The sequence below is a fragment of the Syngnathus scovelli genome, unplaced genomic scaffold, assembly GCF_024217435.2.
Source record: "Syngnathus scovelli strain Florida unplaced genomic scaffold, RoL_Ssco_1.2 HiC_scaffold_25, whole genome shotgun sequence".
NCBI classification, from domain to species: domain Eukaryota; kingdom Metazoa; phylum Chordata; class Actinopteri; order Syngnathiformes; family Syngnathidae; genus Syngnathus; species Syngnathus scovelli.
This window is the reverse complement of record NW_026061342.1, coordinates 628,643-645,722: the sequence shown is the minus strand read 5'-3', so window position 1 is coordinate 645,722 and position 17,080 is coordinate 628,643. Positions and strand designations below refer to the sequence as shown.

The 17,080-nt window shown below is 47.6% G+C and overlaps 1 long non-coding RNA gene across 1 annotated transcript; it reads left to right on the top strand.

Annotated features, from left to right (window-relative positions):
* The first annotated feature begins 529 nt into the window (after window positions 1-529).
* On the top strand, window positions 530-7,258 carry LOC137839912 (uncharacterized). The gene is made up of 5 exons (XR_011086308.1): window positions 530-645; window positions 791-868; window positions 2,396-2,486; window positions 6,876-6,905; window positions 7,114-7,258. It is a non-coding gene; the product is annotated as an uncharacterized lncRNA (long non-coding RNA).
* Window positions 7,259-17,080: the final 9,822 nt, after the last annotated feature.

The following is a 17,080-nucleotide window of genomic DNA, read 5'->3' as shown; positions in this document are numbered from 1 at the left end:
TGCCACGTCGTGGTCACGTGACGCGGACGTGACGTCGACGCCTACTTTACATCCCACCGATCACAGGACCCCTCGGCTGCATAACCGCGCCCCCTTCCCAACCAATCGGATTTGCTATACGCGAAAACGACGCCAATGGGCGGGCTCTTCCGCCAGAATTTAAATCCGTGGGCGTGGCTCGCAACAGGAAGTAGGAAAATGGCGATGTTGACAAAGACACAGCGGATGGTAACATACGACTAACGAGAGAAATATTTTTATTTTCTGCTTGCAACTGGACCGTCCAGAGCGTACACGGTAAGTACAACTCATCGTTTTTAAAAAGAAGTACTTTTGTTGCCCTGAAAAGCGAGTGAGTGTGGCGTTTGGGGGGAACGTCGAACTTCGACGATTCTTTCTGGTCAACGGTTGTAAATGATTGCGTTGATTAAAAAAGAAAACTTGATGTAACTCTACTTTTAACTGCCGTTTCAGATAAGCGGGTATTACGTCGCAGTCATGTGCCGCGGATATGACGTAATTGGCTGAACTTCCACCAAAATTCAAATCTGTTGGCGCGATGGCCGTGAGCCACTGAGCAACGACGAATATCAACAGAAATATCTTTATTTTCTGCTTGCAACTGGACCGTCTACAGCGTACACGGTAAGTAACACTCATTGTGTTTAAAGAGATTTACGTTTGTAATAGCAACGTGTAGCTGAGGCGCTAGCAGAAGTGTAGCCGCGTTGCGTTGTACGTGTGAATATTGGTCCAGGCGAAATGTTAATGTTTAATTTCATTCCTTTAGGTTCCACGGTGTTTGTTGGCTGCAAGTTTTCCACTGCAAGAAGAGGCTCGTATCATTGTCCAGGAGCGAGCTACAACGGTGAGTAGCCATAACATTTATGTTAAACACTTCCTATTTCATGTCTAACAGTACTTGATTTAACAAATAACCATAAATAAATACAGTGTGGGCACTGAAGTTAACATATGTGATTATACTGCCTAATCTGTCACCGAGTATATTGTTGCAAAGTAATATAAGATCCAAAGTTGTAATTCAGAATAGTTTTCAAAAGAAGGCCATTAGAATTATATACAAGTCTGATTACCCTGAACATAACAACAAGCTATTAATTAAATCACAAATTCTTCAATTCAAAGATTTGGTAGATTATCAGAATAATAATGTCTAACAGTAATTGATTTAACACATCACGATAAGTAGATTGAGTGTGGGCACTCTCAAGTTAACATATGTGATTATACTGCCTAATCTGTTACAGAGTATGTTGTTGCCAAGTAATGTAGAATAGATCCAAAGTAGTAATCCAGAATAGTTTTGAAAAGGCCATTAGAATAATAAACAAATCTGATTACCTTGAACATAATAGTTAAGTGTTGAATATGTCCTATGAAGTCAAAATTTGGCACCATCATGTGGTGAAATTTGGAATTGCATCACATCCAATTTTGCCTGGGAACAAACAGATTAAATAAATCTTAGACTTAAATAAGCCACTCCTTCTCAAACAAGTAAACTCTGCCCATTTTGCGCAGTAGATGTTCTGTTAATATCTAGTATTTATACAAAGTCATAATTTAAATTGCTTTTAACCTTCATTCATCGCTTCAACCAACATTACTCGCTCTTATTACCAACTTGTATCGATTTAACTGAGCGTTTAATACTTCCTATCAGGTCTCAAGTCAAGATTTGGCAAAATACAATTTCAGCAAATCCAATTTTGCCAGGCAACAAAAAGAGATTAAATAAACTAAATAAGTCTTCTTCCCATTAAATAAATCAGAAAAGTCTGTCTTGCAACCAGTCCTCTTCAAACAAGTAAAGTCTGCCCGTTTTGTGCCGTAGATTTTGTGTCTATGCCTAGTATTTATACAAAATCATAATTTAAACGACTTCATTCCTTCATTCACTTTGGAAATTTGGAATTGCAGCAAATCGAATTTTGCCAGGGAACAAAAATAGATCAATTAAACTAAATAAGTCTTCTTCCCATTAAATAAATTAAAAAAGTCTGTCTTGTAACCAGTCCTTTTCAAACAAGTAAAGTCTGCCCATTTTGTGCCGTAGATTTTGTGTTTATGCCTAGTATTTATACAAAATCATAATTTAAAGGATTTCATTCCTTCATTCACTTTGGAAATTTGGAATTGCAGCACATCAAATTTTGCCTGGGAAGAAAAGTAGATTAAATAAATTTAATAAGTCTTACTACTTCCCAATAAATAAATTAAATACGTCTTACTTGTTCCCACTCCTTTTCAAAAAAGTAGTTTAAAACGAGGGCCCTTCACTCAACCTTTAACCTCAACACCGCACGTCACATTGTGTTGTATCTGTGAATGTTGGTTGTGGCCAAATGATAGTTTTCTTTCATTCGTTTAGGTTCCACGGTGTTTGTTGGCTATATGTTTTCCACTGTCAGAAGGATGAAAATACAAAGTACAACGCTTGGACGTGGGCGACGACGTCACCGGTGAGTCCTTCCTTCCTATTTATTTACCTTCTAGGTGCTAGAGGCTAAGTGTTAGAAGCTAAGTGTTAGAGGCAACACAATACGAACAACACAACACAATACGAACAACTCAACACAATATGAACAACTCAACACAATATGAACAACACAACAAAATACGAACAACACAACACAATACCAACAACACAATACAAACAACACAACACATTACGAACAACACAACACAATACCAACAACACAACGATACCGCACTGAATCACACGATACCGCACTGAACAACACGATACCGCACTGAACAACACGATACCGCACTGAACAACACGATACCGGACTGAACAACACGATGCCGCACTGAACAACACGATACCGCACTGAACAACACCATGCCGCACTGAACAACACCATGCCGCACCGAACAACACCATGCCGCACCGAACAACACCATGCCGCACCGAACAACACCATGCCGCACTGAACAACACCATGCCGCACTGAACAACACCATGCCGCACTGAACAACACCATGCCGCACTGAACAACACCATGCCGCACTGAACAACACCATGCCGCACTGAACAACACCATGCCGCACTGAACAACACCATGCCGCACTGAACAACACCATCCCGCACCGAACAACACCATCCTGCACTGAACAACACCATGCCGCACTGAACAACACCATGCCGCACTGAACAACACCATGCCGCACTGAACAACACCATGCCGCACTGAACAACACCATGCCACACTGAACAACACCATGCCGCACTGAACAACACCATGCCGCACTGAACAACACCATGCCGCACTGAACAACACCATCCCGCACTGAACAACACCATGCCGCACTGAACAACACCATGCCGCACTGAACAACACCATGCCGCACTGAACAACACCATGCCAAACTGAACAACACCATCCCGCACTGAACAACACCATCCCGCACTGAACAACACCATCCCGCACTGAACAACACCATCCCGCACTGAACAACACCATCCCGCACTGAACAACACCATGCCGCACTGAACAACACCATGCCGCACTGAACTACACCATGCCGCACTGAACTACACCATGCCGCACTGAACAACACCATGCCGCACTGAACAACACAATGCCGCACTGAACAACACCATGCCGCACTGAACAACACCATGCCGCACTGAACAACACCATGCCGCACTGAACAACAATATACCGCACTGAACAACATTATGCCGCACTGAACAACATTATGCCGCACTGAACAACACCATGCCCCACTGAACAACAATATACCGCACTGAACAACATTATGCCGCACTGAACAACATTATGCCGCACTGAACAACACCATGCCGCACTGAACAACATTATGCCGCACTGAACAACATTATGCCGCACTGAACACCATGCCGCACTGAACAACACCATCCCGCACTGAACTACACCATGCCGCACTGAACAACACCATGCCGCACTGAACAACACCATGCCGCACTGAACAACACCATGCCGCACTGAACAACACCATGCCGCACTGAACAACACCATGCCGCACTGAACAACACCATGCCGCACTGAACAACACCATGCCGCACTGAACAACACCATGCCGCACTGAACAACACCATGCCGCACTGAACAACACCATGCCGCACTGAACAACACCATCCCGCACTGAACAACACCATGCAGCACTGAACAACACCATGCAGCACTGAACAACATTATACCGCACTGAACAACATTATGCCGCACTGAACAACATTATGCCGCACTGAACAACACCATGCCGCACTGAACAACACCATGCCGCACTGAACAACACCATGCCGCACTGAACAACACCATCCCGCACTGAACAACACCATGCCGCACTGAACAACACCATGCCGCACTGAACAACACCATGCCCCACTGAACAACACCATGCCGCACTGAACAACACCATGCCGCACTGAACAACACCATGCCGCACTGAACAACACCATGCCGCACTGAACAACACCATGCCGCACTGAACAACACCATGCCGCACTGAACAACACCATGCCGCACTGAACAACATTATGCCACACTGAACAACACCATGCAGCACTGAACAACACCATGCAGCACTGAACAACACCATGCAGCACTGAACAACATTATACCGCACTGAACAACATTATGCCGCACTGAACAACATTATGCCGCACTGAACAACACCATGCCGCACTGAACAACATTATGCCGCACTGAACAACATTATGCCGCACTGAACAACATCATGCCGCACTGAACAACATCATGTCGCACTGAACAACACCATGCCGCACTGAACAACACCATGCCGCACTGAACAACACCATCCCGCACTGAACAACACCATGCCGCACTGAACAACACCATGCCGCACTGAACTACACCATGCCGCACTGAACAACACCATGCCGCACTGAACAACACCATGCCGCACTGAACAACACCATGCCGCACTGAACAACACCATGCCCCACTGAACAACACCATGCCGCACTGAACAACACCATGCCGCACTGAACAACACCATGCCGCACTGAACAACACCATGCCGCACTGAACAACACCATGCCGCACTGAACAACATTATGCCGCACTGAACAACACCATGCAGCACTGAACAACACCATGCAGCACTGAACAACATTATACCGCACTGAACAACATTATACCGCACTGAACAACATTATACCGCACTGAACAACATTATGCCGCACTGAACAACACCATGCCGCACTGAACAACATTATGCCGCACTGAACAACATTATGCCGCACTGAACACCACCATCCCGCACTGAACAACACCATCCCGCACTGAACAACACCATCCCGCACTGAACAACACCATGCCGCACTGAACAACACCATGCCGCACTGAACAACACCATGCCGCACTGAACAACATTATGCCGCACTGAACAACACCATGCAGCACTGAACAACACCATGCAGCACTGAACAACATTATACCGCACTGAACAACATTATGCCGCACTGAACAACATTATGCCGCACTGAACAACACCATGCCGCACTGAACAACATTATGCCGCACTGAACAACATTATGCCGCACTGAACACCATGCCGCACTGAACAACACCATCCCGCACTGAACAACACCATCCCGCACTGAACAACACCATGCCGCACTGAACAACACCATCCCGCACTGAACAACACCATGCCGCACTGAACAACACCATGCCGAACAACACCATGCCGCACTGAACAACACCATGCCGCACTGAACAACACCATCCCGCACTGAACAACACCATCCCGCACTGAACAACACCATCCCGCACTGCACAACATTATGCCGCACTGAACAGCACCATGCCGCACTGAACCACACCATGCCGCACTGAACAACACCATCCCGCACTGAACAACACCATCCCGCACTGAACAATACCATGCCGCACTGAACAACACCATGCCGCACTGAACAACACCATGCCGCACTGAACAACACCATGCCGCACTGAACAACACCATGCCGCACTGAACAACACCATGCCGCACTGAACAACACCATGCCGCACTGAACAACACCATGCCGCACTGAACAACACCATGCCGCACTGAAAAACACCATGCCGCACTGAACAACACCATGCCGCACTGAACAACACCATGCCGCACTGAACAACACCATCCCGCACTGAACAACATTATGCCGCACTGAACAACATTATGCCGCACTGAACAACATTATGCCGCACTGAACAACATTATGCCGCACTGAACAACATCATGTCGCACTGAACAACACCATGCCGCACTGAACAACACCATGCCCCACTGAACAACATTACGCCGCACTGAACAATATTATGCCGCACTGAACAACACCATGCCGCACTGAACAACACCATGCCGCACTGAACAACACCATCCCGCACTGAACAACACCATGCCGCACTGAACAACACCATGCCGCACTGAACAACACCATGCCGCACTTAACAACACCATGCCGCACTGAACAACACCATGCCGCACTGAACAACACCATGCCGCACTGAACAACAACATGCCGCACTGAACAACAACATGCCGCACTGAACAACAACATGCCGCACTGAACAACACGACGCCGCACAGAACAACACGACGCCGCACAGAATAACACAATACCGCACAGAACAACACCATGCCGCACAGAACAACACCATGCCGCACAAACAGTTTTAGATAATATTACGTCGCAGTCATGCGACGCGGACATGACGTCAATAGGCGGAACTCATGGCAAAATTATAATCCGTGGGCGTGGCTTGCAACAGGAAGTAGGAAAGCGGCAATGCTGGCAAACAAGACACAGCGGTTAGTAACACGACGACTAACAAGACAAATATTTTTGTTTTCAGCTTGCAACTTGACCGTCTAGAGCGTACAAGGTAATTACAACTCATTGTTTTGAAAAATATGTTTTTTTGTTGGCCTGAAAAGCGAGGCAGTGTGGCATTTGGGAGGAACGTCGAACTCGGCGTCTGCTTCCAGCCACAGACGCCAAATTTCGACGATTATTTCGACTGGCCAACGTTTGTAAATTATTGCGTTGATTAAAAACTTTATTTAACTCTACTCTTAACTTTGCCGTTTCAGATATGCGGGTATTACACCGCGGAAATGACGTCAATAGGCTGAACTCTCGCCAAAATTCAAATCTGTGGGCGCAATGGCCTTGAGCGAGACAACGGATACAAACACGACGATTATCAACAGAAATATCTTTATTTTCTGCTTGCAAGTGGACCGTCTAGAGCTTACACGGTAAGTACAACTCATTGTGTTTAAAAAGATTTACGTTTGTGTAGTTTGCGTTGCGTTGTATCTGTGAATGTTGGTTGAGGCTAAATGTTAATGTTTAATTTCCTTCCTTTAGGTTCCACGGTGTTTGTTGGCTGTATGTTTTCCACTGCAAGAAGAGGCTCGTATCATTGACCAGCAGGAGCTACAATGGTGAGTACCCCTTTCGTCGTCCATTTATGTTCAACACTTCCTGTTTCATGTCTAACAGTACTCGATTTAACAAATAACCATAAATAAATACAGTGTGGGCAGTCAAGTTAACATATGTGATTATCCTGCCTAATATGTTTATCACAAATATGTCACTAATATGTTTATTTGTTTATCACAACACCTTTGGACCTTCAGCAATCGATTATTTCCCTTCATCTACATAGAGACAGAACGATGGTGTCTTAAACATCTCATTCATTTCACCAAATAACTTCACGCAGGTGGATAACGGCCGTCTCGGTCACGCTATGTTGCGTGATGCAGTTTTGAAGAACCAAATGCATTTATTCAATGAATAAGTCAAGCTAGATCTATGTTTATGATGTTGTACGTTACGGTACCGATTGAAGTTGAGTCCGAAGCCAGTGGAAAACAGCGCTGCGTTTGTGCTCTCCAGGTACAAATGTTGTGATCTCTGACTGACGACCGGGCGAGACTCGAGTAAGAGATGTCCAAACGAGCTCCGGCAGGGCGGGTCAAGGCGGAGCAAACGGACGCCTTTCAGGCCGCCAATGACGAGCTGAGAGCCAAACTGATGGATGTCCAGTTAGAACTTCAGCAGGAGAAGAACAAGGTGAAAACCTCAACAGACAGACACTGCCTTCCTCCCTGCCTGCCTCCCTGCCTGCCTCCCTGCCTGCCTGCCTCCCTGCTTGCCTCCCTCCCGCCCTCCCTCCCTCCCTCCCAGTTTCCCCGATGTAGATTTGACATGCGTGTGCCATGACTGTGTCAGCCTACGTCAACAAATGCACCGAGGACGTCAGCACCACTAAGAATATCATCACCCGGGGCAACCAACGACCCTGGATGACTGAGGAGATACGTCAAACGCTACGAGCGCGGAACTCTGCCTTCAAGTCTGGCGACAAGGAGACACTGAGGACAGCGAGAGCCAACTTGAACCGTGCCATCAGGGTAGCGAAGCGAGACCACAGTCGAAAAATTCAGGATCGTTTCCACGACGCCAACAACACCAGGAGTATGTGGCAAGGCATACGGGCGATTACAGACTACAACTCACCCTCCCCCCCCGGTGGGTGAAGTTGATGCTGACTTTCTAAATGGTCTAAATAACTTCTTTGGGAGGTTCGAGGCACTAAACGGCACTCCAGCAGTTAAAACTGTCCCCCATCAGGAAGAGGAGGTACTCTGCCTTGACTCCGCCGATGTGTTGAAGACCCTGAGGAGAGTCAACCCCCGTAAGGCCCCTGGCCCCGACAACATTCCTGGGCATGTGTTCAGGGAATGTGCAAGTCAGCTGGCTGGGGTCATCACAGACATTTTTAACACCTCGCTGGGCCAAGCCACAGTGCCAGCGTGCTTTAAGACTGCCTCCATCATTCCGGTGCCGAAGAAACCTCAAATCACCTCATTTAATGATTACCGGCCTGTTGCACTGACTCCGGTCATGATGAAGTGCTTCGAAAGGCTGCTTAAAGATCACATCGTTTCCAGACTCCCCCCATTATTTGACCCGTTCCAGTTTGCCGACCGGCAAAACCGCTCCACTCAGGACGCCATCTCCTCCGTTCTTCACCTGAGCCTGGCTCACCTGGAGGAGAAGAACACCCATGTTCGGATGCTGTTCCTGGACTTCAGCTCTGCGTTTAACACCATCATCCCACAGCATCTAGTAGGAAAATTGGAACACCTGGGCTTCAACACCCCCCTTCGCAACTGGCTGCTAGACTTCCTCACCAACAGACCTCAGTCAGTCCGGGTCGGACAGAACACCTCTGATGTCATCACCCTCAGCACAGGCTCCCCTCAGGGCTGCGTCCTGAGCCCCCTGCTGTTCACCCTAATGACACACGACTGCGTCCCCAGGTTCACCACCAATCACATCGTGAAGTTCGCAGACGACACAACGGTGGTGGGGCTCATCAGAGACAACAACGACCTGGACTACAGAGAGGAGGTGGAGCAGCTGGTGGGCTGGTGCAGAGACAACAGAATGTGGAGAAGATGAAGGAGATCATCGTCGACTTCAGGAAAAACCAGCCTCACCACGCTCCACTGATCATCAACAGCTCAGCTGTGGAGGTGGTCAGCAGCACCAAATTCCTGGGGGTCCACATCACAGAAGACCTCACCTGGACTATGAACACTACGGCACTGATCAAGAGGGCACAGAAGCGCTTGTACTTCCTGCGGAGGATGAGGAGAGCCCACCTGCCCCCACCCATCATGAGGACGTTCTACAGGAGCACCATAGAGAGCATTCTGACAAGCTGGATCTCTGTGTGGTGTGGAGGCTGCACCGCCTCCGATTGGAAGAACGTGAGGAGAGTGGTGAGGACAGCAGAGAGGATCATAGGGGCTCCTCTTCCCTCCATTCAGGACATTTCATCTCAGCGCTGCATGTCCCGTGCCCGTAACATCATCAATGACCCATCACACCCCCACCATGGACTGTTCTCCCTGCTGCCCTCTGGGAAGAGGTTTCGCACAATCCGCTGCAGGTCCACCAGGTTCTGCAACAGCTTTTTCCCTGCTGTCATCAGACTGTTGAACATTAGAACTGTTGAGCTCTAAACTGAACTCTGCATCACACATTCACAGAACTGTACTTTATGACACTACGGACCTCTATCTTGCACTATCTCGCACTACCAACTTTACTGAACTTGTGTAAACCCTTTAAATAGAAGTTTAATACATGGTTTAGCATTCCTCTGCACACTCTTGAATACTGTTTTGCCTACTTGCACTATTGCATAATTAGCACTGCTGCACTTTATACTTATTTGTAATATATATATATATATACAGTATATGTATATATATATTTTCATAGGATATGTTACTTCTATTCAACTGCAATATCACTACTTTGTTGTAAGCCGTGTGCAACGAAATTTCGTTTTGTATGCACCATGTGCAGACAAGATGACAATAAAGTTTGTCTAAGTCATGTCAGGTCAGCTGTCTGGAGAGAGAGAGAAGTCAGGACCTGCGGGCGGAGCACCACCGTGCCACCGCCGCCATGACGGAACTCAAAAGCAAACTCCATGAGGAGAAGCAGAAAGAGTTAGCCGTTACCAGGGAGACATTACTGCGGCAGCATGAAATGGAGCTGATGAGAGTGATCAAAATCAAAGATGGAGAGATCCAGCGACTGAATGCCTTGGTCCTCAGCCTGAGGGACGGCTCCATGGACAAGGTGATCCGCTCAATCCGTGTCTGACTATCCGCACGCCACGTCGGGCTCCGATGCGGCCGCTACCGTATTGTGTAGCTTGTCCCCAGTAAGCGTCGCGGCGCTCCGTTGCGGTCTCAACGGCCCGATGTGGCGCAATGTCTGCTCAGGTGAGGAGCGGGGGCGCTTTGCTGGCGGAAGTGGAGGAGACGCGGCGGTGTCGGGAGACCGAGCGGTGTCGCCTCCACCAGGAGCGCGGAAGAAGCCCTGGCAGCGGCCCAGCAGGCCTGGCAGTCCCGAGCGGCCGAGCTCCGATCGGCTCATCACCAGCATCGGGAGGAGCTGAGCCGAACCAAGAGGGACTGCGAGAGGGAGATCCGCCGACTGGTAGGACTGATCAGATGCGCGGTGCGTGGCTATGTTCCCAATTTCGTTGTATACCTGTAGTGCAATGACACCTAAGGCATTCTATTCTATTCTATTTCACAAGAAGAAAACGTCCGGTTGCTCGCTTCGCTTTTGTCACAGCAATGGTGTTCTAGTCGATTCAAGATAAAAATTGGCCGGTTGCTCTCTTTGTTTTTGTCACAATTCTGGCAAATGAGTTTGCCCGCCTGCCTGAGCGCTCCCCGTTTGTACATCCAGATGGATGAGATCAAGCTGAAAGACAGAGCGGTTAGTGTTTTGGATAAATCCCTGGGGCCGGCCACGTCCACCGCCTTCAGCTGCAGACTCAGGCTGCCGAGCAGCAGACCGCTGCCCTGAGGGATTCCCAAAGGGCGGGCCTAAACTACCCTGGAAGTGGGGTCAACGGCGCTACTAGCAATCCTCTTCATAGCGTAAGCCACCTCATCACACACTTGCAGTACGCATGACTTAGTTCGTTGCTGGAGGAAGGTAGCACAAAAACAGTTTTGAACTTTGAACGAGTGGTTGTGTGTGTGTGTTGCGGGGCGTTTTCAGTCTCAGGAGGATCGGGACACGCGAAGGTTTCATCTGAAAATCGCTGAGCTCAGCGCAGTCATCAGGAAACTGGAGGATCGAAACGCCCTGCTTTCTGAAGAGCGCAATGAACTGGTAATTTATTGACGGCACGCTTGAAGGTTTGCGCTACGTTTGATGCGCGCCATCCAGCGAGGCACCCATTGCGCTTGCTTATTAGTTGAGCGGCGCGGCGAGTCGGTTGCCTGGTAGATGTCTTTTATTGGGAGCCAAAGCCACGATTCCGTTCAAACCGATGCAAAAGGAATGGATACGTTCTGGCCCGCGTGTTGTGCGTCTTTCGCATCCCGCACTTCATGCTTGCAGCTTAAGCGACTGAGAGAAACAGAAAGCCAGTTTCTGCCACTCCTGTACAAAAACAAACGCCTGAGCAGGAAGAATGAAGAACTCTCACTGGTGCTGTGTCGCCTTGAAAACAAAGTGCGCTTTGTCACCCAGGAGAACGAGGAGATGGCAAGCTTGGTAAGTCGACGCGGACAACGGCGGCGTGCCAACAGAGTCCACTGCATTTGTGTTCCACAGAGAAGGCCTAGTTCGCTCAATGACCTGGAGCGCGGTTGCGGCCAGCAGGACGGTGAAATGGAGTTCCTTCAAGTTGTGGAGCAGCGGCACATCATCGACGACTTGTCCAAGGTCTTCAGGCAGGTGACTCGGTGCACGTACGGCAGCGCCGCGCTCGCTCGCTGTCGCCAGGAAACCTTTTCCGTCCAAAGCTTGGCCGGCGGCCGCCATCCAAAAAATTGGCCCCTTAAATTCCGACCTTTCAAGCAGGAGCATTGTGCGCACGCGTTTGAACACGCTTTAGACTTGTTTTGCCGTTTTCAGCAGCTCAAAGCTCCCGTTTTGTCAGCGCCTTTGCCACTCGCTGTGCGCTGAAAACGACGGACTCGCCCGGCTGCTCAGCCCGTCAACCATGAGCCGCGAGCGCGACGTCATTGTCCGTAGGCAGCTAGTGGCAAAATGCACCCTGTTAGAGTTGCGCTCGCTCCAACTTATTTTGCAAGAACCACACGGGAGACAAGTAAGTTCTTTTGGACACCTGCAGGTGGAGAGTCCATCCGTTGTACGAATGAAGTCTGACTCTCGGCTCCTGCACGAGCATTTTTATTAAGAGAAACAGGGTGGGTGTAAGAGTGGATTGAATAGAGAAAGCCCTTGACCTCTAGTCAAAACATAGCAAGGGATGTTTTACGACTTTGTGTAGGAAGGGATAAGCGATAGGGATAAATAAGGGATAAATAATATTATTTATTACAGGTTGCAGTCAAAGTCAAAGCAACATAATCATACGATAAAGATAATCTGGAAAACCCTGACACACCCTGTAGTTGTCACTTTTGGAAAAGACGAGCGTCCCTCCAATCATCGCCGGTGACGGGTTTTTCAGGCTCTGGAGACAGGAGCTCATGTCAGAAATGTCATCGTGAGTCGCGTTTGTTTCTGCGCCGGAGCCGTTCGTTCCCTTTGCATCCAAAGAATCTCAAAGGCGGATTATTTGTGTCGACAGGAGAGAGATTTGCTGCTACGATACCGACGTCGAGAATCTCTGAGGAGGAACAAAGCGTGAGGTCCTGCAAGGTGAGTCTGTTTGTTTGCGGCTGCTTGGTGTTGCGCAAGATGAAATGGCCTTTTTCTCGCTATCGTTCCTCTCGTCGATTCATCGTGAGGTGTCGCTTCAGTTTGTTCAGAGAGATGTTTGCTTCCGCGCCCGCAGGTCATCGAAACATTTTACGGCTACGACGAAGACGTGTTGGTGGACTCGGACGGATCGTCCTTGTCTTTTCACACCGACAGAACCCCCGACACGGAACCCGAAGAGGTAGCCCGCCATTTCTGCCAGCGTATTGGCGCCAAACATTCCTCTTCAGCCTGGAATCGGACTCGTTTTTGCGTCGCGGGTGCTTTGTCGCCGGTCTGACTGATTCTGGTACTAGTGCTGTGTTGCATTGGTGTGTGCATGAGGAGGCGGAGCTTCGCTACCGCCAGCTGACGCAAGAATATCAAGCGCTGCAACGAGCCTACGCTCTGCTAGCCCAGACCAGCGGAGGGGACTACGACGCCGAGAAGGAGATCAAGGTGGCGCCCCTTCCCGCAACCCCCGGCCGGGTCGCAGCCTCCCCGTTCTCACCCAGCCTCGGGTGTTCTCTGGTCTGAAAGGAGGAGGAGGAGCCTCCCTCCTCCTCCTTTCAGACCAGAGAAAAGCTGATGATAGTGTCAAACGCACCTCTTTCAATAAGGTGCCCCCGGCTTCCCGGTAACGGGTTTGTCTTAGCCGGGTTCGGAGATTCGTCCGTAATCTAACCACCCGAGTTAAATTAACTCCACCGGAATCAATCTAATTTCTGTACGACGCCAATCCCTCTCAAGTCACCCTAAGCTCGAGCCGAGTAACTCAATTCGAGGCAAGACTTCGAAGTGACCGCATCGTATTGATGGCTCCCCGCTAATGTTTGAAGTTCTTATTATGTTACGGATATTTTTAGATGTCTTTGTTAAGACCTCAGGGATTCGTTTGTATAGCGCACCCTAGCACTAGTTTTGCCGAAGTAAATGTCTATATGGGTCCGTTCTACTTGGTCGCTCAAGCAGCGAGCCGACCAACTTGTTTATTCGAAAGAGAATCGAATTAATAAAAGTGTGACAATAATAGCATTTAAGGAGAAAATTAATGCACTTTACGTTATTAATTCTAACTTCTTATATGTAGATCTAGCACTTAACTGTCGGCGTGCTTCACCCCACTTGATTGCTTTAAAAAGAATAACAACTTTCTTAAAACGAATAAAAATGTCTTACTCTATTTAGATTTGCCCAGTAATTAATTTGGAAGGCAAGTCTATTTTTCGATCGTGTCCTGTTTAACTTTTGACGCGGCCCGACAAAATTAAGAACTGGGCCGCGCCCGACAGACAATCGAAATACTTTTATCCTTCACCAACTCAAATGATCTATTTTAACCATCGTCGTTATTTTATTTAGAGGAAGTAAATTTTCAAACGAATTCACTTTTGACGAAATTCACTCTTCCCTTAAATATCTACGAAAGTTATTTAATTCTCTAACATGTTCGGAGTTACTTTTTACGCGGCCCGTCAAAAGGGGAAACGGGCCTGCGCCCTTCAAATAATTAAATTACTTTCAGTTCTACACCAAACCGATAATCCGATTCAAACACTTCCGTTAATTTATTCAGACGAAGCAAACTTTCAAACGGATTGAAATTCACTCGTGTCTCAAATAACTACGAAAGTTATTCAATTCTCTAAAATTGTCTGATGTTACTTTTATTTATTACGGTCCTATGTTATACCATAATAACCCCCCCGCACATTAATCAAATTGTCAAATCAACCCCGAACCATCGATTGTACATTCAGTACAAATCAGCGCACAACAAAGTAGATGAATATACACAACACATTTATTGAAGAAACATGAAATAGAATTACAAATCTTAATCACTCCAGAAACCGAACAATTTCACCCACTGATACCCGTGTTAATAAAATCATTCAATCCCAGAACAATTCGATTGCAAAACACAGTTCATGAAAGAGGGAATCAATTTTTAGCCAAGCAAAGAAATCAAGAAGTAAAAATCACATTTGTGCTTCTCCAAACAATTTATGTCACGCCACTATTCTCATAGTGACGGGTCCCTTGATCGAATTGACTAACAATATTGCTTTAAGCTGTTACAGAATACATTTTTAGCCAAGCAAAGAAATCAAAAAGTAAAAATCACATTTGTGCGTCCATGCGTGACTCACAATCCGACACCGTGTTCCTGTTTTATTTCTATTTTAACTTGCTTAGCTTATTTTGGCCCCTTTTTTGGTCTCATGTTTTGGTCTGGCGCCATCTTTTGGACAAATTTGGAATTTCAGCTCTGCCAATTTATTCCTGTGAACAATCCATATTTTACCATTTGCACCATCTCTTCCCCCCATGTTACATGACAGTAGAAATGGGTCACTATCAAAGCAGAGTAGCAGATCTGGAGTCAGCGCTGAAGCAACAAGGACAGGTAAGCTTATCAATGAGCACACCTTTTTCTCAGACAAAATAGCTACATTCTTCAGTCACTCATTCGTCTGGCATTACTGGACCGGTGAGTACATTTTGCATTTAGCTCTGCTTTTCTGCTTCTGTCTTCAAGTGTGTGGCATCCTGCGACCAAAGATTCAGCCAACCCCAAAGCGGTTGACCTCAACGTCCCACCACCATTCCTACCAGAGCAGGTGACGTGATGCTTTGGACATCCTTCCGTCTCAGATGCCCAAAAGTACTCTTTGCCACATCTGCGGCAATACGGTGTCTTTTCAAAGGTGCAAATAAATCCAGCGTGGGCGGAACACGCACGTCTTCGGTTTTTCCCGCTTTGTTTGTGTGACAGCTGTTGTGAAAATTTTACACAAATAAAGTTGTATAGTACAGGTTTGGCCAAGCCGCAACTCCCGAACCGCATGCGGCTCTTTTATGTTCATATCAACATTTGTGTGTGTGTGTGTGTAGGTGTGTGCGTGTGTGTGTGTGTGTGTGTGTGGGGGGGGGGGGGGGGGTTGTGCGTGTTGGCTTCACTTGAGTTCAATTTAGTATTTTCGTCAAAAGCGCATGTGGTGAAATTCCACAAAGTAGGATGGGCAAACACATTCCAGTAAACTATTAGTGTCAATTGGGCTCTCGAAATGGCAGGGAAAAGATGCACAGCAAAACGAAAATATGTAGATGAACACAGGACGTTTTTATCAGAGTGGGAAAGTTTCTATTTTTTGTTGAACGTGATGGCAAACCATTCTGCCTGATACGTCAGACCTCAGCGCATTTCAAAGATTCAAATCTTCAGCGCCATGCACTTCAGCTCACTCCATGCTAACATTGATCAGGCGTCGAACCCGCAACATCATGCTTAAGAGGTGGACATGCTAACCAGTGCGCCATTATGTCAACGCATAACAACTGTAAGAACTTCCGCCGGAATTCAAATCCGCGGGGAGAGTTAACTTGTTTAAAAGGGAGTGGGCAGAAGAATTATTTAATTTATTTAAATCTATTTGGAGTGTGCGCCATTATGTCAATGCATAACAACTGTAAGTCTACTAAACAAAACAGCGGTTGCTATATGACGTCTGCCACGTCGTGGTCACGTGACGCGGACGTGACGTCGACGCCTACTTTACATCCCACCGATCACAGGACCCCTCGGCTGCATAACCGCGCCCCCTTCCCAACCAATCGGATTTGCTATACGCGAAAACGACGCCAATGGGCGGGCTCTTCCGCCAGAATTTAAATCCGTGGGCGTGGCTCGCAACAGGAAGTAGGAAAATGGCGATGTTGACAAAGACACAGCGGATGGTAACATACGACTAACGAGAGAAATATTTTTATTTTCTGCTTGCAACT